The following is a 24819-nucleotide window of genomic DNA, read 5'->3' as shown; positions in this document are numbered from 1 at the left end:
TTAATTTAATTTAATTTAATTATATTGACTTTTAAAACAACATTAGGCCTATTTTAGGAAGAATCTCGTAATTTTGAACCATAGTCAGATGACAAGGACGATACCTGAACTGCCACAACCCTCTTCGAACTTCCACACTACACCAATAGGAGGACATTTGGCCCCGAAGGATTTGGCCAGAAGGAAACCCGCTTACACGGCGGTTCTTCGGGGGAATCGGGTCTCGAACCGGAAACCCTCCGATCCCAAGACCTTATCACCAGGGCACCGCGCTCCGTTAAGATTTTGGAATAAGCTTGCTTACATGTAGATCGCAATAAAGCTTTATTTTGAATTAAGTAAAATATTGATTTTTTTGTAATAAATAATGATTTCAATTTAAATCTGGGATATTCAATAGATTTTTTTTTCAATTTATAAAGTATTACTTTTTTTAATTTTCATTCAAAACTTTAAACTAAAAGCATTCGTTAATATGTAGAATCAATGAAAAGTAACAACTAGATGAAAAAGCTCTTTTGTATTTTATTTATTGCAATATTTTTGACTAGCATTTTATTATCATAAATGTAATTTTTTCTTTTTGATTTATTAAAATAGAAACTATCGGACCTCGCGTTCCTTGTATAAATGAGAAAAATGCTCGTCTATCCGTATTAAAGTCTTTCAAACACGAAAAATGTGTTATGACGAAAATAGACTTCTCTCTCGCTTTCATCGGAGAAGAATAATATAGTCTTTCCTTAAAAATGGAATAATAATTTAATAATTAAAAATGTCAAAATAGCTATTAAAGCAGCTTGGAAATTTCAGCAATTCAAAGTTCCAAAAACAATAATTTGAACATGATGATTTGTGAATAACAATATTGTGAATAATAACAAGCAGAAATGCAATAAACTGTTTTATAAAATGTTAATGCCGTTAAAGTAAGAACAGAAAGCATATCTCTACCAATAATAAGGATGTGTGTTGGCGCTCAACGGGCCAATCTATTTAACTATACCACATTCAACATATAGATAATTTGGAAGGTAGGAAACTACATTTCTACAGAATTTTATTTAAAATATTAGTGCTCAAAAAGATATTTTAACCGTTTCAAAATTCGAAAAAAATAACTTTTCAATGATATCAGTATGATCCTGATATTGATTTAAATGATCAATAGCCTTACATTTTTTTCTCTTTTTAGATTTTTAGGAATATTTAAAAAAAGATTATTAATTTCCAACAATAGATTAAATTGTTGCTCTGAAATTCAAACAATTTTCATTATTTCAACAGATATGAACTTGATTTTTCGTTATTAATAAAAGCTAAAGAAGAAGGATTCTGTTTAATATCTATGTAGCTCAAAAGGCAAATAAAAAAGTTATAATATCACAAAATTTAGAAGCTAAATGAACCGCACATTTGTATTTTTAATAGTATTGTGATGTCACGAGTATGACCTAAAATAGAAAGATTTATGTACACAAAGAAGAGAACATGGGAAATAAAAATAAAATTAAATTGTTCTAATATCTAAGAATTTGATGTAATCATGGGCATGAAGTTATATCTAAGGATTAAATTGAAATGGAATAAAACCAGTATCCTAGTCCAATCAACTGGTCGACAAGTCAATAGTATTTTCCTTTTTATTTTAAATAACATCAATATACTTCATATGTTACCGTTAAAGTTCGAAAACCATTAATGCTCAGATTAACTGATCTGTTCCGTCAAAGTGCGGAATCAAGAATTTTCCGCATTTTAACTGGGCAATGTGCACATTAGCGGACTCCGTACCGTCAAAGTTCAAAAATTTCACTCATTTTCTTTCCCTACTCTCCCCCCCCCCATCCACTTTCAGCTCGCAAGTAAAGTATTAGCAATTTTTAATGCAAAACATTCAAACGTCAATGAAGGTGTCACTGTGAGATTTAAAGTACCCAATGTAGACAGTAAAAACTGCTGCCTACTGGATTTCAGTAGTGGTTCTTAGTAAAACATAGAAAAGGTTTTATAAACTTGGTATTAAATCATTATTTTAAAATCGTTTTTCTTTTTTTGTATGCGAAATCTGAATTCAGTGTTTGAAAGATTTTTAACGAAGGAAGATGTCCCTGCTATAAAAATATCTTTACACCAAACAGCAATCTTGCAAGAAATCCTTGGTACTTGGCAGAGTTTCAAAAGTGTGACTGCAAATCTATATGTACCACAAACAGGTTTACTTGTCTCAAAACCAATTGCTATGCAATTCAAAGTGTCACTCATCTTTAGATTGCATTAATAAGTAAGCACAATTTTATCATATGTTTAGCAAATTCATTTCCTTAATTGTAGTAATATGTTAAACTGTTTCATTTTTTGTATTAGAGTTTTTCAATTGACTAATCATTTATTCTATTAACCAATTTGTTTGTTTGCCTGATTATACTAACACGATTCTTTTGATTCTGAAAAATAAATAAATAAATAACATTATGCCAATTCCCTTAATTGCAATAATATTTTAAATAGTATCATTCTTTGTATTGAAGTTTTTTAATTGATTGTTGATTGATTCTACCAACAAACATATAGATTTATTAGATATCAAAAAATATATACAGAGCATTTAATTTAAACGCACGGAAATGTTGCTGTTGTTCCTGCAAAGATCTTATTTTCACTTTAACGAGTGTCTGATAGGTAATGTGCAGATTATCTATGCAAATTGAGAAATGAAACAATTTTCCGAACGTTAACAGTTAATTTAGTTTATGTCTAGGTTAGCTAGCTAATTTGCAGATCAGCTAGGTGCATTTATACATATTTCTGCACTTTAGCGGTAATACATATGATTAGTAAATTGAACAGGAAAAAAGAAAGTACAAATGAAGCAATATTTCCTTTTTTTGTATTTTCTAATCGTAGCAGCGTTTTCGAAAATAATTATGCAGTCAACATACAAATTCTTAAAATTACCATTTTAGAGTAAACATAATAAATCTATATATTTCCGGGTTTTTTTTTCCTACATAAAAAATGACTTATTCTACTTATATGGCTTTTATATGTTCCCTATGTATAAAAGCCATTTTTATTGAAAAAAAATAAGCTCTTGGAAGAAAATATTCCGAAATAGTGCATATGCCTTTATAAACCTGAAAAGGAGAGATAAATGGAAAACAGAAAGCACTTTTTGCATCTGATTATTAGATATCTGAATACAAATCTCCATCTATTTATCTACTACTATCTTTCCGAAATCCTTTGTCCCGAATTGATTCTTGTGACAAATTTCTGTTCTTATTCATGAAATCATATGTTACATACATTTATTTACATTCGAGTCCATTCAAAAAGAAGCTTTGCATTCTATGATTTACTTTAGGAGAAAACCATTATGCTACTTTTCGTAAATATTGCAAAATTTCTTTGTCTATTCAAATATTACTTTTCTGGTGGCTAGAAAATTGCCATTTTTTGGAAACTCGGAAAAATATAAACTCACTTAATATCCAAGAGAAAAGAAAAGAAAAGAATCCTGTACTTATTCGAGCATTAAAACAGTTTTCTTTTTTTTTATTTCAAGTGTAATAATTTATGGTTAAAACAGGATGATAGCAAAAAAACAACAAATAAAGATTTTTCCAGGAACAGACTCATTTCACATAAAGTCGAAAATGACAGAAGAAATTTGTTCAAAGAAACTCGAGATACTTTGACTTTATATGGCTTCATTAATCCTGTAATGCTTGTTCCTTGGAAAACTGTTTTTTTTTTTCCTCAAAAAGAAATATTTGCTATCTGAGATTGATTTAGTTATTTTGACCTTAGTATAATTAATCTATACAAAAATAATGAAAACTGAATTAACTTTATGAGTTAACTTCATTAATTTTGAAACTACTATCATAGATTAAATTCTTACAGGAGAAATATTCTTAACATGGCAGGAAAACTTTTTCTTTTACTTTTAAGTGGAAGAAAGAAAAGCTCCAATAAATTCAATTTTCACTTCGTTTGAGAAAAAAAAATTCTTAGTAACTTTTTTTCCTTTTTTGCAACACATGTCGGTCAGAAATAAAATATGTTAGTGCGGTTTGTGTTCTTTTTTTTCAAGCTTCCATTTAAGAAACTAAATACACATCCTTTTTCTTAGAGCTCTTTTACACAAAAAAATACCTCTGCGTGTTGATCTTTGAAAATAGAAGGCAGCCTATTTGGAGATTAAATTATTTCTTTTAGATTAAATAATTCATTATGTTCATTTTCTTTTAGGACAGTATATCTTCATTATGTTAATTGGAATTTGTGTTCTTTTATTTTAGTTAATAACATCCAACTTTTTGAATTTCGCACAGTTTTACACACACATAGTTGCGCACACATACCGTATAATAGCATATGATTTCAAACAATATTCGCAATATTGTATAACAATATAAAATATTGAATAATGTAATATAATATCGCACGATATATAATACTACCTAGGATCTCAAATTAAGTGGTCACATCCTAAAAGTTGTAAAATATATTTATCGGTAAATTCGCAAATAATTATCCTTGTCAGTTTAGCGTAATTTTATAACATTAATTTAGGACTTTCTAATGAAAGATATTTCTCATATATTTCTATTTAATTTTATAGGATAAACTTAACATCTTACCTGTTAAATTAATATGAAACATTTCTCGAACTATTTTCTGAATTTTTACCGTTAAATTAAAACAGATGGTAAATTAATTAATAGAATAATAATCATTTATTCTAATTATATAGATGAATCCTTTATTCTTAAAATCTGTAAGCATTGCAATTCATTTTTCAGAAATCGAATCTATAAAGACTCATTATATCTTGGAGCGATTATATTTGTCAACGATTAAGGAATTTGTACTTTCCCCCCCAAAAAAAGATTTTATGATCTAAAAGGAAGTCTTTTGTGAAGGATTAAAAATTTATAATTAAATATGAATTAAATGGATTTACACAAATGGTAATGAGCCTCATTGAAATTAATTCGCATGCAAACTGAATAGAACATTCGGATTTTTCTGATTAAGTTAATGCATCTGACGTATAGCATGGAAACGTAACCTTAAGAGAAGCAACAGGTGATGAAAAGCTAACTATTCTGCATGTCATCCGCTAGTTGGAAATGCATTTATTTAATTTCTTTTCAGTTCCTGTTATTCGAACAAGGCATTTGTTTGGATATTGCGTTATTTTTTTTATCATGTTGCCGCAATATGGCCCAACGAAGATACTAAGTTTCATCTCGTTCTTGTAAATGATGGAAGATACATATATTAAGATACCATCGCGATCCAACGGCATGCATATTCAACGGTCAGCATGGCATATTCAACATTCATGAGCAAACTACATTTCCATTAGTTTCATTGAAAGGCAGTCAATACATTGTAAAATTGAATTATTGAGCCAGAAGATCTTACCGTCAGAGAATCTTATACACTTCCTCATCAAGATAACCCGAATGAGTTGGGGGGAAATGATTTGATTTTTTTTTCACTTGCAACTCACACTAAAAATTGGTTGCTCAATTGAGGCCCGCATCTTTATAAAAAGGAATAATAGATTAATAAACATTATCGAAACTTAATATTGTAATTAAAACACAAGGTTATACCTCTTTCATAAACATTTTTCAATAAAAGCAACTGAAATCAAAAACGAATAAGTAATATGTTTATGATCTATTCATTGCATTATTTTAAAAGAAATATCAACTCTTACTAAGTGGTAGTTGGTGTAAGTATTTTTTTTATTGCATTCTCTATAATTTTCAAGATAGGAAACCTAGCTCCAGGCTTTAACACTAGAAAGCACAAATAATTCCTTCATCCTTTAGTAAGCAATCGTTTTATTCTGCATTTACATCTCATCTATACCCGCATCAGAATCAAATCGCAATTACAGCGCCGAAACACACTTAAATATTCACCCTATATAAGAAACTTATTCTGTTATTTTCAGTTTAATGTTACTTTTAACGTTACAAATTAAGGTTATTTCAATTTTATGTAAGGTTTTATGGCGGTTTTCTTCCTTATCTATATGTAATTAAAGTCTGACAAATTAATTTTCGATGTCGATTTTTTTTTGTAAGCTGAATAACAAGTAATAATTGTGGTTTCGATTATTTCCGAAAAAAATCAAGCAAGAATATTTCTGAACAGCATGACAAAATCTTAAAAATAATGGCTTCATTAAACGATAGTCATTTCTTTTTTTTATTATTACGTCATTTTCTGTATTTATAGAAACATGAAATGGGAAATAAAAATTTGAAAATGTTTATATACCTATGCTTTTAATGCTTTTTTTACATAAAGTATCGAAGAAATAACTATTTTTGGGAATACAAAGCGATGTATTTCTAATTGATAGAAGCTTTTGACACTGTTAAGCTAAAACTAGTTAAGCCGTGTTTAGTTAACTAGTTTGGTCTAGTTTCCTGCCGTGATAATTCTTCTATGTCTTTTCACTATTCTCACCCTGGAAGTGAAAAAAAAATACATAGCTAGCAACATTTACGGAAACTAAAATTTTACAAAAAGGAACATCTGCTTAAAGAAACTACAAAGAAATAAAAAGCAATTGTTAATTAATTTCGAAAATTCTTTTTCTTTCTCGAGGAAAATGTTATGCTCGCATTTCTTTCCAGCGAAAATTTATTTTTATTAGTTAGAAGCGCTTTTTTTCCTTTCAAAACACCCAGATATTTTTTTCATTCTGAATGGAAAACATTTATCATCATAAACTGAAAATATGATTCAATTTGTTGTTATTACAACTGTAATATACTTTCATCAACAAATATGAGCTTGTGAGGATTTTAGCCAACAATCTACGAATTTAATCATTGTTTTCTAGAAATTGTAGTATATGAAAGAAAATCTACCCAAGCATGGAGCTATATGGGTAGTTTATCGCATCATTCACTATCTGAGAGATAAATTCATCTGCTTTTTTTTATAAATATGGTGCTAAACGCGTGAATAGTACTTTTCAGAAAAAATAGAACTTTGATTGGCTGGCAATAAGAAAATATGAAATGATGATCGTTTTTATCATTATGTCATCATTTAAATGACTATAATCATCATCATGTCATCATTCAAATGACTATAATCATCATCATGACACCATGCTTAAAATATGACATAATCAAAAGCTTCATTGATGTAAGCTTGAATGTATACATCAATGAAATGTGTAAGATGTATGCATTTGAACAACTAATGTAAATGAAAATAAACAACCTCAACCGGATAGAGAAAGTGTAGATCATTTTACAATATATTTTTATTACAGATGTGCATTGTGTTATTACGAAATACTTGTTTCTCAGTTGCACTCTGAAAAGGTTGAAAGCTTGCGATGATTGTCTATTAAATAGAAATTCGAGGTTTTACAGATGTCTGCAATATGATGGAAGAAAACTATACTTCTTTCATGCGATTAAATTTAATTCTCTAGTTTTGTGACTATGAAATTTCTATGGATTTAGTAAGGCAAATAAATGACTTAGTGAATTCGGTTCTCGCTACCCGAGTAAATATAAAAATGGTGTCGGGTCGGTTACTTCCTAACAATGACAGGACATACCTCCCATGAAAGTGGTGATACCATGGTTGATTACCCTTAGAACTCAACATCAGTTCGCGCCAATGCTGTAGCGACATCCGGTCATTCATATTTTTCTATATGGCTCAAGGTAGTAGGAAGAGTCTTATTGAAAATATGTTTATTACTGAAAATATGAGATATATTGTTGTGAAAAATATTTGTGCCATTCACTAATTTGCATGAATAATTGAGGAGGCATTCCCATATTACACTTAGTACAGTAAAGGCTTCGTTCATTCACTATGCTTTTCCTTAAAAGGAAATAACTCAGCTGTTACTCAAATACGAAAGGTTCTTTCTTTGTGGACATTGTGAAAGACAGAAAATATCGATTCACATCCTACGTATAAAGCTTTATTTCCTCCTTTGGGAACTGGAAGTAAACATTTGGAGAAACTCAACGCTTGCAATTAAGCGCTATGCACTGTCAGGAACTATCACATATGTTCACAATAATACGTATGTTTAAGAGATGGGGAAGATCCGGTATTTGAACAAAAATTATAATCAGTGAAGATTTCAGTAGTTTTTATTCTAATAGTCCCATTACTCTAAAAAATTGCTTTAAAATAATGACGTTTTAATAATTATTCATAAAAGAACAAAAAATTGCTAAGCATACTGACAAAAAGGAAAATGCATAAATTTCAGTATATACAGTGTCTATTGTCTCTATCTCTACCTATTATAAAGGTGTGTGCGTACGTGCGCGTGCGTGTGTGTGTGTGTGTTATCTTTGTACCAACCATAACACTTGACCTAAAATTACCAGTTTTGGCCCATGTATAATTTGGAAGGGTAATGTAAACCTCTGAGGGAATTTTTGAAATTATAATTAGAATTTAAATTGACTAAAAATATAAATTTTGATATGTTTTCGCTATAACATCCGAAAATAATTCGTACAAAATTGATTTTTACACCATTTTAAAGTCCGAACAATAATCTATCAATGATGCTAATTTAATTGCTGTAAAATGTTTTAATCTAGATTTTTTAAATATATTTAAAAACATATTTCACAACAATATTCTTATTTTTGTGAAGGTAATCGGAATGGTTTTCAGTGTTTCATCATATATTTGATCGCGCGGTTTTCTTTTATTTTTGAAAGCTAAAGAAATATACTTTTTAATATCTATATAGTTTACAGGACGTAAAAAAGTGAATTTCCAATAAAAAATTGAAGTGACTGTTAAATTTAGAAAATAGGTGAGCCAGACACGATGGCGCTAAGACGCATTGATATCCATTTGAAAAGTTCATATATGCAACGAATAACTCTAAAGTAAGACAAATAAAATAACACGTATTTAATATCAATGACAATTTGACGGAATCATGTACCTGAAATTGTATATATTCGATTTAACTGAAATGAAATATAATCAATATCTCCGAAAACAACAGGGCGTCAAAGACAGCTAATAAGTTTATAAAGGGACGTGGATAACTTTTAAAAATATTAGAATATAAGAATTGTTTAAAGAAAGAGAATAATCGCCAAAGTCTGTGGTAAACATACATTTTTTTCCAGCTCCTAGAAGCCATCTTAAAAGTATTGTAAATAAATTGAGTCTCCAGCCATGGCAAGAAGAATGGGATAATGGCTCGAATGGCAGAAACATCTATCAAATCATCTCCAAAGTCTCCTTTAACAAATCATCTTAGAACAGGATTAACATTATCTTTACAATTGGCCATGACCCTTCGTATTTCAATCGATTCAGTATTAAAGGATCGGATCAATGTGGCTGCGGCGAAGTAGGCGATCCCCTTCATTATGCCACTAGTTGCCCTCTCACCACATCTTTTCATCTCAGAAAACCCATCCACGACCTAGAAAATATCTGGTAGACCAACGTTATGAGAAACAAGATGTCCAAGGTTAAAATTAGAAATCTTGTGCGGTTCCTACAAGAGAACGAGGAATTGATCTCCCCAGACCCAAGCCCTGTATAAATTTTCGTCTCGTATCTCAACCAAGTTCTTCTCCAGAATATATTAACTTCAATAGATTTCATCTACTCATGCTCCCCACTGAACACCCTCTTCATCGTCATAATATTGTATATAGTGAGTTTACATATATAGTACATAGAAAAAGTATTTTTTTTTCTTAATAAATATTACCACGTACATGCTTTCAATCGACAGGGAATCCTAGAGATTCCAAGTTCGGAGATATTCTGTGGTGAAAGAAAAAAAAAAATTGCTGCAGCAGCTACTGTAAAACGTATAAGTACTCGTAGAAAACCTGTTGTTAACACTGGTATTGCCCGGAAGTTTGAAACTCTCCCCTTTTCTACATGAATAGTATCATCTCTGTTACCAATGCAGAAATGTGTTTCTTTCCTCTTATGATGAATTCTTAATGATCTTGATTTTCCAAGTTTCGTCATTACCTTTCAGAGTTTTTAGCAGTGACTGATCTGTTTTGAAATCTCATTAAAGTTCGAAATTCCTATAAAGAAAGTAAAGAAGGAAATCAGCGTTTTGATTTCTTTCTTTACGGGAATCTGCAATTTAAATAAGAAACTTTAATCCCTTAATCTCAAAAGCACATGGAATAGCAAATGCGCTAAAATAAAGTTTCTTACAACTGTTTTATAAATTTTAAATATCTATATCACCATTCAATACAAAAATAATACGTGAACTCTGAGAGGAGTTTCCTGGTGATACGCCCTCGGGTTGTCATATTTGGAACTGGTCTTGTTTCTTCACTGAATACGTTATCCTCTGCTTTATTAACTCATCCACAAAACCTCAAATATTTCTGATTAATGGTTATAGCTGTAGACAACTTCGAATAAAGTTTCCTTATTTATGGGTACCTTGTGTATCGTTATTTCAACTGTGGAAACTGAAGTCACACCTAAATTTCCGAAGATAAATCAGTTCTTTTTTAAAAAGTTTTATAATGTTTTCTAATATCTGGAATGGTTTTTTTTAAACTCATATAAATTTTTTTTTAACTCTTTAAAAAATAGGCTATGTTATAATCGCCGCATTGCATGTTATTGAAATAGAATTAACACAAATGCAGATTTATTTTACAGATATAAAAAGATAATCTTATTATATTTGTATAATTACCAGAAATATATTGACGCGATGACATTTATTCTTCAAATCCTTAAATAAGCACTTTATTTCTAACAAAAAAAAACAAAAAAAACATGACTTTTCTGTTATAATATTTAGGCTTCTAACCTGCACTTTAAAATTTCCTAATCAAAATTTAGTCATTTACGGTTCTTCTCTTTTACTCATAAACATTTTTATTCATCTGGAGTTTTTCATGTTTACAAAGCTGAATATTTGTTAGCCATTTTTTACTCACATTCTTATATTCTAAATTTTTGAATTTTGTACATTTTTGTGTTCTCGAAACTTAAGCAATTTTAATATCTTTAAGCATAAGTCACAAATAATCATTTAATTAAATGTAATTATGATTCCATATCAGTGGCGCCATCTGTTTTTGAATGCAAGAAAAATTGATCATTAGATTTCAAACTCTTAAAATAAGGAAATATAGAATAAGGACTGAAAAGATAGAAAATAATTGATTAATAAACTTTCACTTTCTAATATATTAATAAAAATTAGTTCTTTAGTACTGTTTTTTTTTTCAATTTTACATGGCGTGAAGTTAAAAAAATTAATTCCGTCTTTTTTTTATATATAGCAAGCAAAATTTTGATATATGCGTGGCTGAAAAATGATGTTTTAAGAACAAATTCCAATTTATTTCACCTCAGAGAGGGCAAGGATTTTACATGGGAGCAAGACTGGGACGTGTTTTTTTCGCATCAGAAGACAAGAGCAAAGTGAAAGAAATTTTTCTCTTTAGTGATTTTACTAAGAGATTCTAATAAGGATTTTTTTTTACTCGTATCTACATAAAAAAAGGGAATTTTAAGTATCTTTTAAAGGAATACATATGTGTTAAGGACTTTTATCCCTTCCCTCGGAGCCTTTGATTCAAACAGTCAGCAATTTTTTAGAGCACGTGTTAGAAAAAAAATAAATAAATAAAGTGGAATTTGGATTAGGTACATGGATTACATGGTAATTAGGGCTAACATGGGCTAATTTCAGTTAAAGATTAGTAAATTAATTAGGATTTATATTAAATTAAGGGATATCAATACATGGATACATTTCAGAAGACCGTACCACTTAATTTGCATCACAGTCTTTCACATTTAACTGTTTGATTCTTCTTATTCCATTTTGACGCTCCAAATTGTTTGGATTGGCAATGTTATATTTCATGTATTTAATCTTTTTATAGAAGTACTGTGTCATATTTAACTACTGTACTAGCTTCTATCCGTAACTGCAGATGAACGATGTAAATCTTTTCTGTTTTTATATCAAAATTCAACGTATGCATTTTATATTCTGAGGACTGTTATTTCATTTGATATAATAATCTTAAGTTGTTTCGTGCCACAATTTGGCTTAACATTGTGAGACAAATAAAGTTTTAATTGAAGCCTTAGTTTTCTAAAAAGAAATAATTAGCTAAAAATGAGCAAAAAAAAACATTTCATTATCCTAGTTTCAAATAAAATCCTCCTAGTTTCAAATGAAAAGATACATAATATACGAAACAATATTATAGAAGGGAATATTTGGGTAACTTTTATTATAAATACAATTTCTTATGATAGATTGACTAAAATAAGAAATCAATAGCTTTGAATAAATTATCGATTCAGTTTCCCCATTTAAAGTAATTTTTTTTCTGTAAAATAATCATTAAAGTTGATATTTAAACCATAAATTGTTGCAATTAAGATAACACTTCCAAAGAAATCGTTAGTTAGAAGTTCTTGCTTCCGAAATAGATTCGAAAAAATCGAAGAATCGTTACTGCGCCATTGAAATGGTACTAATGATTTACATCGCAATAAATCGTCAAGTAATGATAATGATAATGTTCAGCCAACTCTCGCATTGAATTCTTTTCCAGTTAGGAATATGTGAGAAATGAAATTATTTCTGCTTCCATTTTCTGTGTTGAAGCTTTCAGCAATCTTCCGTATCCAACCTTTTAAGATTAAATCTGTTTTTAGGCTGATTGAGATAAGTTAGGTTTTAAAAATTTTTTTAATCGATAAATACATTTTAAAGTTTTAGTGTTCAATCTTTTGAAATATAATGAGAACATGCTTTGGTATTTATAGATTATTTTAATTTTTTGAGAACATTTTTAATTGTATTTCATTCATTAAACATTTTTTAAATATACCTCGACAGTGTGGTGTAAATTTTAATAAAAGTTTGTTCCTTAAAATCGTTTTCAATATTAAAGTAAAATGTTAATATTTTTCAACTTTATATGTTCTATAGTCCTTTGCATTATATGGATGAAGTATAATTTTATCAGGTGCGTGGTCGAAAGATAAAAATTTTAATAAATTTCAATTTACTTTACCAGAGAAAAGTGAAGGTATGTACATGTGAACGGAATTGGGATCCTTTCTTCGTACCAGAAGACAAGAGCAAAGTCACATCATTTTTACCCTTTAGTGATTTTACTAAGAGATTCTAATAAGGATTTCTTTTTTACTCGTGTCGACATATGAAAGGGAATTTTAAATACCTTTGAAAGGAATGCTTAGGTGTTAGGAATTTTTCTCCCTTTCCTGCGAGCATGAGAACCAAAGGGCAATTTTTTACAGCTCGTATTAGAAATAATTAAATTTTAAAAAAGTGGGATTTATGTTAAGAAATAAGAGAAAATTTTACAATAAAAGAATATGGATTAGTTTCAAATAAAAATTAGGAGTTAAATTAAGAAATGTCATTAAATATATATATTTCAGATGACCTATCCACCAAATTTGTTTCAGATATTCCCCGCTCAGTTGTTAGATTCTTCTTTTTACAATATGATTGGAGATCGAATGGTAGCCCAGGTGTGGCCTTAGTCATATGACTGCTATTCAAGTTACAAAGCTCATCACAAAAACTGCCCAATTAACCAAAAACTGAAAGATAATAATTATAACTAAACCAGGTAACTCTTTATCTTTATTGTGACAATTTACCACACGCTATTGTCATAGTACGTACACGAGATTAACAATCAATAAAAATTATTTTATCAAATGAGTTTTTAAAGTAATTTTATCATTCTTTAAAACAGTCCGATTAATAACTATTCCGAGAAAACACTCACCGAAAAAAAAATTGAAAGAAAAATCACTGTTTGCAAGCAAATTCCAGGTTATATTTTGCGAAAAGTATGCATACAAACTCAGTAATTAAAACAAGCAAATAACGACAATGAAATGGAGAAAATAATGTTTAGATAAAATTATTTCGGTTTATATTTATTCTGCTTAATTGAGTTCAGTGGTGAAAAGCACACATTAAGAGCCACAATCAATTAGTAGAATTTCAAACTCACCAAAATTTAATACACTTTTGAACTTGAATTTATGTTTGTAAAAGGGATATAAAGAGAAACACGCAGGCAATTAAAAGGCAGAATTTCTTGACTTATTAAACATGGGAAAGAAAATATTCACTACAGTTTCAAGAGAATAGTGTAGACGTCTTTGGCGACCAAATGGTTCACAGGCATCAATGTTTAAAGAAAATCTGAATTAAATTCTTTTCGTAATTTAGTCTTAATGACTTCATCAGCAAAATACTTTCAAGCTAATAATTTTGATAAACATAATAAATCAGGCTATTCTACAAGCCTTACACTGTTATATTCAATTTGCAACGCATTTTTCTAATTTTCTATCTACATCTATGCATATACAATAAAAACACCGGAAAGAACAGCAGAGTTTAATTATGGGTGCACCTCAAAATTGTTTCAATATTGATTGATACTGAAGTAAAACCGTAATTGTAAGCATAAGGAAATTTTTAAAAAAATATTGAAAATATTGCTGTTTTTATGGCACTTGCCTGGACAAGGCCGCTGTTACGAAGACAGCGATTTAAACCGGTGGGGGAGCATCTCTTGTTTTAGTAGCGCCAACTAGAGCCAAGAGTACGACTTAGCTACTCACGCATCACATTCACTTGCACAACCCCTTTTTACAGGGGGGCATATTCACACATCTCACAGATAGAACAGAGGAAGAACAACTATGCCCGAACCGCGACTCGAACGCAGGACGCCCAGATCAAGGGAAAGACGCGCTACCCCTACGCCAGGGCGCCGGCATTAAAAGTATGCCTTATATTGTATCTATTCAATATGGGGAAATAAGCTGAATCTTCATATCCTTGTCCACAATACGATAAAAGTCTGCATAAAATATCATAAGTAAAATGAAAACAATTTCATTTGCAATTCAACAAATTCAAATTATTAGTAAAACGTACTTAAAATTATTTTCAAAAATTAAATTATAGAAAAAAAACTATACAATAAAAAAGGCACCATTAAAAAGATTTTTTTTAATTTTAAGATGATGTAAACATTTTTTTTTGCTGTAATATTTTTAGAAATTAGAGTTGAAAGACAAAACATTGCTTAATTTTTAACTAATTAAAACTGGAAATAAAATTCCAAATTTGCTTTGAAGTGGACATTTGAGTTTTCCAAAATATTTTCGTGGCATCAAATGATATATTTTGCAGTGCATCAGTACACTCATTCATCTTTTTTAATAATTGTGATAAAATGATATAGTGGGAAAAATTACAAAGTCTTATGCATCGATGCGTAGAGCGAATTTTTCAGTCTTTTTAAAAAATAAAACAAAATATAAATAATATTTTTAACTGCATTTATATCAGTTCATCTTATATGCTAAATTAATTCAGACATAAATCAAAATTTACCTCCTATCATATAAATAATAAATTTTAACTAAACCAATTGTATTAAGTTTTTTTTAAAACCATTGATAAGAACTCAGTGAGAAAATACACCTTAAATTTCAAGCTAACATTTATTGCATTTCTATAATAATATGATTCATTGCAATGATTTTTATCACAAAAATGAAATAATATTTTCGAGCAAATTTCTTAAAATATCGGCATTTTTCAATTCAATACAAGTCTTACATAAACAATCCAAATACACATAATTTTTCCAAAATCTATTATTGTTAAAACCCTTAAAAGGATTCTATCTAATTCATAGTCACGTATGTATTATAACTACCAGCACCATTCATCAAAAGTTTTGTCATGAAATCAAAAGAAAGAATCGTTCAATCAAACTCAGTTATTATGTCTGGAAAATTATTTAAAAAAAAGAGCTTTATCTCTTGATATTACAAGATGAAATAAAAACTTGTTTATCTATGCGGATGTTTCTTTATGAGATGGTTTGGATACTCCATCAATTTATTGAAGTATTCTTTCTAAATTAAGGTAAAAAAATTTTAATGATTTGATAAAAGATTGGATTTATTTTTATACATGTTTCTTCCTTATACCAGAATAATATATTTATTGACACATGTTCCCTTTTTGATACTAAGATATTAATGAATATAATATATAGAATAGCTTCATTAAATAGAAACTGCTGCGTAATAATAGTAATTGAAATTCTGTAATTAAATATATATATAACTCGTTAATTACATATGACGGCATAAGAAAAGAATATTATCTTTCAGAAACATTAGAAGAAATAAATTTAAATTTTTAATTCACATGTAACTTGGTTAATTAGCACAATTAAGTAAATAGCCTTATAAAAGTAACTAATTGAATTAAAAACATCTTTTAAAATAATTGCTTAATGCAGCTGAATTCAGTTTTGAATTTAATCTTGAAAAACTAATTAACAATTTTCAAGTCATAAATGATGTATTATGAGCTGTATAAAATTTTAATCATCAAAATTGTTAAAGTAATACACCCCTTTCCTTATTAACTATCGAATAGTTAGTGTAATTAAGTGAAAAAATGTATTTTTACAGTAGATTAGAGCATCAGTCTGAAGTATCGTAGTATGACGATGTTTCGAGTTTCAAAAGTGGATTTTTACTTACATTTTTTGTTCAAAATTCATTAATAATTATTTAATAGCGATAATGTGAACTAAAATTATGTATTTATTACCATTTCAACCCTCTGTATTATAAATACAGTAATTAAAGTTTAATTGATCCATTTATTGTAAAAAGCTGTTGTAAATCTAGTAATTATTATGAGAAGTATTATAACAAAATATACTTAAAAATGCGTTTAAAAGTAATTAATATTAAAGGAAGTAATTGTGCGGAAATAACGTTAGAATAATTTAAGTGCTTATTTTTGTTAAAGTGGTATAAAAACGGGTTTCGTACGATAATGTACGCCAAAATCACTATCGAAAAATTTTATCAAGCCAAGTCATTTTTAAATGATAATCTAATTAAAATTTTGAGAAATCTATCAATGAGAGCATCTATTATTCTATGAGAGCATTCATTCAAGAAATGACTGTGTGTCGAATTGAGCAGCTGCGTCTTCACACTCCGTCCCTCAGAGTATTTTGAAAAAAAAAAATTTCATAATGCATGTCGTATTACGGATGCTACAAATAGTTAGACAGCTTATAATCAACATCACGTTAAAAATTATAAGCAACTAAATGAAACAAAGCTCAATGAAATTGCTGCAGCTGCACGATACCAGGAGAAATTTCTTATGAATGAATATCTTGATTATTAGAGTCTCTTCATCTTTCACGACCAACTAATTAACCGGGAACAGTTCCCTGTGACATCATCGAACTATTAAAATTATAATTTGTTTGGCTCGTATCACTTCTATCTTCCTCGGTGTTGTATTTTCACTTTTTTTATTACATTCTCGTATGCGAAAAAGAAGTAATGTAACCGAAATGAAAAGGACTCTAGCCACGTTTTAGACTTCTCCGAGTTCGAAAAGCACATTTTCGGCATAATGTTAGTCTGTCTGTGGACACGGTAACTATAAAAACACTTTGATTTAGATGACTGAAATTTGGTGTATGGTTTTTACACCAATTTTGGTGATATTTATCAAATATTCAGCGAAATCTATTTAGAGGAAGTCTGCCTGTCCGAATATAATTTCAAAAGAGAAGAGAGCTAGATAATTAAGATTAAACTATGAAGCTTCGTTAAGATTATACTATAAAATACATCACTGTAACGATAAAGCGATAAAGTTATCAAAAATAAATTATCCTCATTTGAATTTCGATTCGAATATTTGAGTTACTAAAAAGATGGCATTAATTTTTTACGATAAGTAATAACATTCGTTTTGATTAAATTGAATAGATGCGCCAGTTGTCCGAATATAATATTAAAAAAGAAGATAGAGAGATAAATGAAATTTGGAACACATATTCAACATCGAATGTGTGAATGCATATCAAATTTGGTACCTATACTTCACAGATTTCACCGTCAGTCGGTCATTATCTTCACAAGCACGTAAGCTCGATAGCTCAAAAATACCACGTTTAAATACATGATTTTGTGCCTACGATTGTGATTCTGTTCAAAGTTTTGGTTTCAATCAGATGAAAAAAACGTGTCTAAAGCATAAGTACGATTTTTGGGTTCACAGCATGCCAGGGATTAATCGTCCTCAAAAGTTATCAGGGTTCTCACGATAGATTCAATATAAATGTTAAATTTGCTCCAAAGATCAGTATTTCATAAATATTGTTAGCCAATGCCATATAAAGCGCCCATAACCTTACGCAAAGTCCACAATATTCGGGGGGAGTGAATGGGGAAATTCAATGAAACAATGGACATTTTTTTTAAGTTCAATGTTATGTATTGTTGAAAATTAGACAAAAAACGCATTTTCAAATATTTGTCAAAATTCAAGAAAATTTTTCGCAACTATTAAATTATTATCATAAGAAATTTTAAAAAAAATTATAAACGTACGTAAAAATCAGCTTTGTGCAATATAATTTTTAGAAGTCATCACAAGAAAATTCCATGATCTAGCTTAGGTTTTAATTAATTAAAATTTTGCTTAAGATTTAAAAAAAATGCTACATACTTGTTAACTCTATGGCAATAGAGTTAATAGAGTTGTGCCTGTGCACACGCGCATTGGCCTATAGAGCTTCAATACGCGCACACACGCACATTCTTTTTTATTATTAGTAGAGAAATATTACATGTATATGTATGGATACACTTCATGTTTATATAAGTAGAGAAACAAATGCATATACTACGTCTCGTTTAAGTAAAAAATGAAATCATGGCGCTAAAATCATTAATTCTAAATACACATTTCTAAATATTACAGTAAAAAGTTTTAATGAGAATCTCTAGCAATAATACAATAATTCCAAAATAATGTATTATTCATGTTGTCCAGAAAACGCTATTCCACATATTATCCATTTTACATATCTTCATTAAGATTAAACTATAAAATAGATCACTGTAACGAGAAAGTGATAAAGTTATCAAAAATAAATTGTCCTAATTTAAATTTCCACTCAAATATTAGAGTTACTAAAAAAAGATGGCATTAATTCTTTACAACGAGCAAATAACAACATTAATTTTTATTAAATTGAATGGATACGCCAATTGAAAAACTCGTTTAAAGCTAACAATAATTAAAACTCAAAACCTCAAAAGCGAATTTATGTTCAAATAAAACTAATTTAGATGACAGAAAAGAAAAGAAATGGCAGAGACAGACATAATAAACTAAATTCTAAAATTAATTTATTTAACGTAACTAAGTAAAATAAGAAACGTTTTTAAAAACAAAATAGTTTAATTAATTAAATAATTTTCTCTTGGCTTAGTTTTGACAAATGTGCATTTTAAAATCATAATTAAAATAAATTAATGGGAAACTTTTGTAATTTATATAATTATCAAATACACAAGATGAAGAGAAAGTGAAAGTTTAACTATATTTACTTTTAAAATTTTTGAAAGAAACATAATATTATTTTAAGTATTTACAAAACATGTTATTTCTTAAATAGAAATTTGATTTTGTTCCTGAAAGATATTTTTCCTTTAAAGTTAAAATATATATGTTAATAATTTTAATAAATATCTCTGAGAAACTGTAATGAAAAAAAAAGTTATCGTTTTTTATATAAAAAAGGAATTTATATTTCTAATGTGCATACAGATGTTAATCAACCACTACTATAATATGAATTCACCAAAATTATATAAAATTTAAAATTAATTCATCACGCCTTTTTTAATTCAAAATTATTGAATCCAATTAAAAAACAAAATTTTAATAAACCTCTTTACTTTAAATTTTACAAAAAGTCATTAATACATATTTTATAAATAATTTTCAATGCGTAGAATTTTTTTTTCTTTACTTAACAATTCATTTACAAGTAAAATGTTGTTTAAATTGCAGCATCTCATTTAACAGCCATATAGGAAACAATAGAAATATACATTTGAAAACTTCAATAAAACGAAAAAAGGTTTTAAAGCTGTCTTCGAAAACAATACTTTTAGTAATGCTTTTTTTTTCTTTTCTTCATAAACTCAGTAATAAATAACATAATAAAGTATATAGAAGAATTAATCATTATTTTCTTATATTTTATTTAACATATTAGTTAAAGATAAAATATGTTTCAATTTCTTCGAACATGAAAATAATTCTCGATAATAAGTTTCGAACATTTCTGCAAAATTATGACCTTCTCTCATCATTAAAAGATATTTTTCAGTTTCCTCGATATTCATAATAAACAAATTATTAACAGGTTTCAAAAGAAGTGTTCAAAAGAAAATAAATTACCTTCATAAATGAAGATTTAATCTAAAAAAATCAAGCAATTCAATCTCCTAATCCATAAACATAAATATTTATTTATTTATTTAATAAACTAAATTGGCTTCAAAAATAAGACATTACAACAAAAACGTAAATTTAAAATTTGGATAGTTCATATTTAACAGCTAACAAAATAAAAAAAAAACCCAAGGCACTACAAAAAGAAAACAATTTGTTACCTGTTGATAGAAAAGATATTGCGCTGAACTGGGACGATAACAGAAACTTTTTCCACCCGCGTCGAGAGGAAACTCACTTCAGAATCGACGAAACGGCAAAAGATCCCAATTCCATCCTTTACTCCCACTTATCCCCAGGTCGCCCTCTGGTGGATGAGGCGTGTACCAATCGAAAGTTTGTAAAGTAATTATGCTTTCTTCATTCTTTCGTGTTAAACCTATTAAAATTCCAGAAGGTCATTTTCATATCAATATTGATTGCAGGTTAATATTAGATTAAAATATTTCCCCAATTTATGTTTTCATACATGGCACTTCATTAAATTATAAAAAAAACCTACGTTGACCTAGAATAGATGAAGAGACGTGGGTAGAGACAAGTTTAATGAAATCAAATATTAATGATCATAAGACTCGAATCCTGACAAAAATTGAGTTGTAACTAATGCAAAGAATTATAGTGGTTACAACTCAACTCAACTTGGATTAATTCAGTTCAGATTTGTTAAACTGGTGTTCGATATAAAATGCATTTTCAAAATTTTTGTATCTATCCATAACTGAATTGTTTTCTCTTATAAAATCTACAGTAATTCAGTGAAGAAAAATTGTGACCATTCCAGAAATATTTTTCTTTCTTTTCATCTACAAATGTTGTCATTCATTGCTCAATAAAAGAATGAAAGTACAAACAGTTTGTTTTCTGCAACTTCATTTGATTCAGATCAAGAATTCCAGCGAAGTTGACAATTTTTAGCCTAAGTAATTAGAGATATTTTTTATTAATTAATTGTCATTCGATGCAGTGAAATTCCAAACAGGCTCAAATTATATATTTTTTTGTTTCAATTGCCAAGTTTTCAAAAGTAATACATACAAGATAAGAGGTAATGTATACATTATGCCAACTGAAATTTACTTAAATTGGAATAATACAATTTAGATTTGTTCTACTATCGTTTGCACGTTTTCAAAATGTCTATAATTATTAAAAATAAAGGGGTTTTCTCATAAAAATCCATAGTATTTATTGAATGCTCACACTTTAAATCTGAAATAAGATGAATGGAACTTATTCCTTCTTCGTTAAAATAATCAATCAGAGCTAAAATAGAACCTGATGGATTCAAAAGTGAAATACTTATAGCAGTCAGGTAAAAATAATAAATTTTCTTATCAATGTAAAAGTTGGGAAATGAACGACTACAATAAAATATAGAATCTCTTTAAAAGAAAAAGAGCCTTAACGTATACTCTTTATATTTCTATTAAAACAAATTTTGAATAATATAAATACACAGCAATTATTATTAAGCCCAAATAGGAAAGGGATTTATAAAAAAAAACATTTAGGAATGATAGCAGCGGTGTTAGTTCGAGGAATTTAAAATATCTTACAAAAATAAGTAAATCTTCTAAAAAATTCTAAAAAATTGTCTTCTAAAAATTGAATTTGGCTGATATCAGCTAAAGATTGATTTGAAGCGAATAATCTTACAGTAGAAAATTCTCGAACGAATCTTTAAACAAACTAGATTTGTAAAAATAAAATCAAGAGAATTCCTGCAATTTTACTGATACAAAATCTTGACTTTAACTATTGATACAAGTTTGGAGAAGATTTAATTTTTTTTCTGAAAAATAAAGTCTTTCCTGAAATAAATTATATGAATACTGATCAAAACGGAGTCTTCACTTTTGAAAAAATAAATGAAAACTATTTAAATCAGGATATTATATTTTTAAGTTTGTAAAGCTAATATAATGTTTGAAACTTTTTGCTCATATTTCTGAAAAATTTTAAGGTTAAAGCATTATTTTTTTCTAAAAAATATAGTAAGTCAGTAATATGTCTTGACTTTTAACCTCCCAACTCTTAAAAGATGATTACAGAATATTTATTTCCATAATCAGAATACGATGAATTATATCTTTTTGATTTAAGAGCCAACATATTGATAAAATTCATACTTTTATTAAAATCATTAAATTCTATTTTTAAAAATAAATCTAAAGTGCAAAAAAGCAATAATTTGAAGAGATAAAAAACAAATGTTAAAACAATGTTTTTGGTTGAATAAAAAGTAATATTGCTTTATTTTAATCCGCTCTACATTTTAATCTTTAATTTATAATTCTGGATTAAAAATAAAAAGGAATCTTAAAATAAGTTTTTTTCGAATATACTAATCGGTAGCACCACATATATAAAATCAATTCTTAATCATATAGTTTAATTTATAAATAATTATATACTGAAATTTTTGTAATGTATCGCCAACACTTTAATGAAAATATTTCTAAACTTTTGCACATTAAGAATTGATGGAAAATTCAATTACAAATTCCATCTATACAAGAATGAAACTAGTGGAAAAAAAATGATTATAAAAATTCTGCATTTGCCATTTTAACTTTGATATATTTAAGCTATTTGAAAATCAATAACAAGGGATGTGAGCACTTTCAGCTATGGTATACATTTTAGTTCCTCATTTCGTTCCATAAAATAAAGTAACGAGTGTAAAAAAGTTTCTTCTTTTTAGTTCACGCCAAAGATTTTGGAATGCTTGGACAAGCAAGTTAGATAATAAGAGACTAAGTCCTATTCTTAAGTAGGTCATTTCTATTTCTTAGTAGTTGTAAAACAACTTAAGTAAGACTTTGCTGTTTAAAATTCGAAAGAGGCTGTTCCCTTCTTTTCCAGTTCTATTCCAAATGATCCAAAGATTTTTCTGTATCTAAGAGCTAATTGTTGGAAATTTTTATGCTTATTATGACCTTAATTATTTCTATTTATTGGTACTAAAATCCTGAATGTTCAATTTTCATTTTCTACTACGTTATTATTAAAAAATTAATTATTATAAATGGAAGAAAAAAGGCTAGATTGAGATGAATTACTTGCTAAATAGATCCTTGCAATAAAATTTTGACAACCTGTTGAGGTTCATTATTGTCACAGAAAAATAAATGAATATCGGCTATTATAAAAATGTTTCAATTAATCGTATAAAATGGAAAGGAGGTGTAATGTTAATAGAATATACTTTTCTTTTTTCATTTTCTAGATGAAAACATCCGATACTACTCCGATTGGTTGATCACTAATATCAGCTACATAGCAAAAGAAAAATACAAAGTAATTACAAAATAATTGTCAGAATTACAATTCGCTGCATTTTGAAATATCATACAGCAAAGATTTAAACCATATCTCATAAAAATAAATTATAAATATAAAATACACAAAGAGAAAATATTGTAATCGTCAAAAAAGTTGAACTCCAGATTTTTTTAGACTTTCCTGAAATGTCAGTCTGCTAATAAGACAACTTAGAAAACTTTTCAATTAGAAGTGAAAAATTTGGCGTATAGACCAAAGAGACAAATTTTCGATACCTAAATACTAAATATATAAGATTTCTTTTTAAATGTTGAACAAAATTATTCACTGTTTGTCTGCCTGTTCAGAAACAAGTGAGCACACACTTTGGTACAAAACGCAAAAAGCTAGGTAGGTAAAATTTGGCACACATTTTTAGCATCTGCCGTCTCATATTATAAATAAAATCAAATTATTGATTGATTCTAAATTCGCTTACACAATATCAGAAAAATTTAGTAATTTAAATAAATAAAATTTAGCATTAAATTTTAAATGTTGATTTTTATCCAATTTTGAATCAAATCCGTCTAACCGTTGACCGTTTCTCGTTTATATTTTTACATAAATGTAAACACTATAATTCTAAAGTACCAATATTCAAAGAAGCAAGCTTTGACAGGTGACCTTTATAAAAATTGCCCAGTTTTGGTTTCAATTGATAGGAAAAAAAAGACTAGAAAGCATACTTGATTTTTCTTTGCTATACAAAGAAGCACACAATTCCCATGCGCGAAACTGAAAATAAAAATCTTAGCACTCGTAGAATTTACGGTCTTACCTCAGATCCACATATTATGGAAGGGAGTGGTGGAAGTGAATAAACACGGAGAGTAAACATGGCGAGAAAGTTTAGAGAAAACCATTCCTGCAGGCATTTTGAATTGTTAAAATATCCTTTAAGTTTTCTTATCATAAAGTGGCAAACATTTATTTTGAAATTCAATTTTCTCCAGTGCATTGGAGCATAACGTTGCTTATGTTTGTGAAAATGTTTATTATGCTTTAATAGATAGATTTATTCAAGAGAACTTGCAACGGCATTGTGTATATAG

The 24819-nt window shown here is 28.3% G+C and overlaps 1 protein-coding gene across 1 annotated transcript in view; it reads right to left on the bottom strand.

Moving 5' to 3' along the window:
• Positions 1-20688, bottom strand: part of LOC129963254 (orexin receptor type 2-like) — a 182528-nt gene extending 161840 nt beyond the window's left edge. Inside the window, exon 1 of the mRNA XM_056077491.1 lies at positions 20599-20688. The gene's annotated coding sequence lies outside the window, so the exon portion shown is untranslated. The remainder of the gene's footprint in view (positions 1-20598) is intronic.
• Between the last annotated feature and the right edge of the window lie 4131 nt (positions 20689-24819).

This window comes from Argiope bruennichi, chromosome 3, assembly GCF_947563725.1.
Source record: "Argiope bruennichi chromosome 3, qqArgBrue1.1, whole genome shotgun sequence".
Classification (NCBI taxonomy): Eukaryota; Metazoa; Arthropoda; class Arachnida; order Araneae; family Araneidae; genus Argiope; species Argiope bruennichi.
The sequence above is the reverse complement of the archived record's forward strand: the minus strand, read 5'-3'. Positions and strand labels throughout refer to the sequence as shown.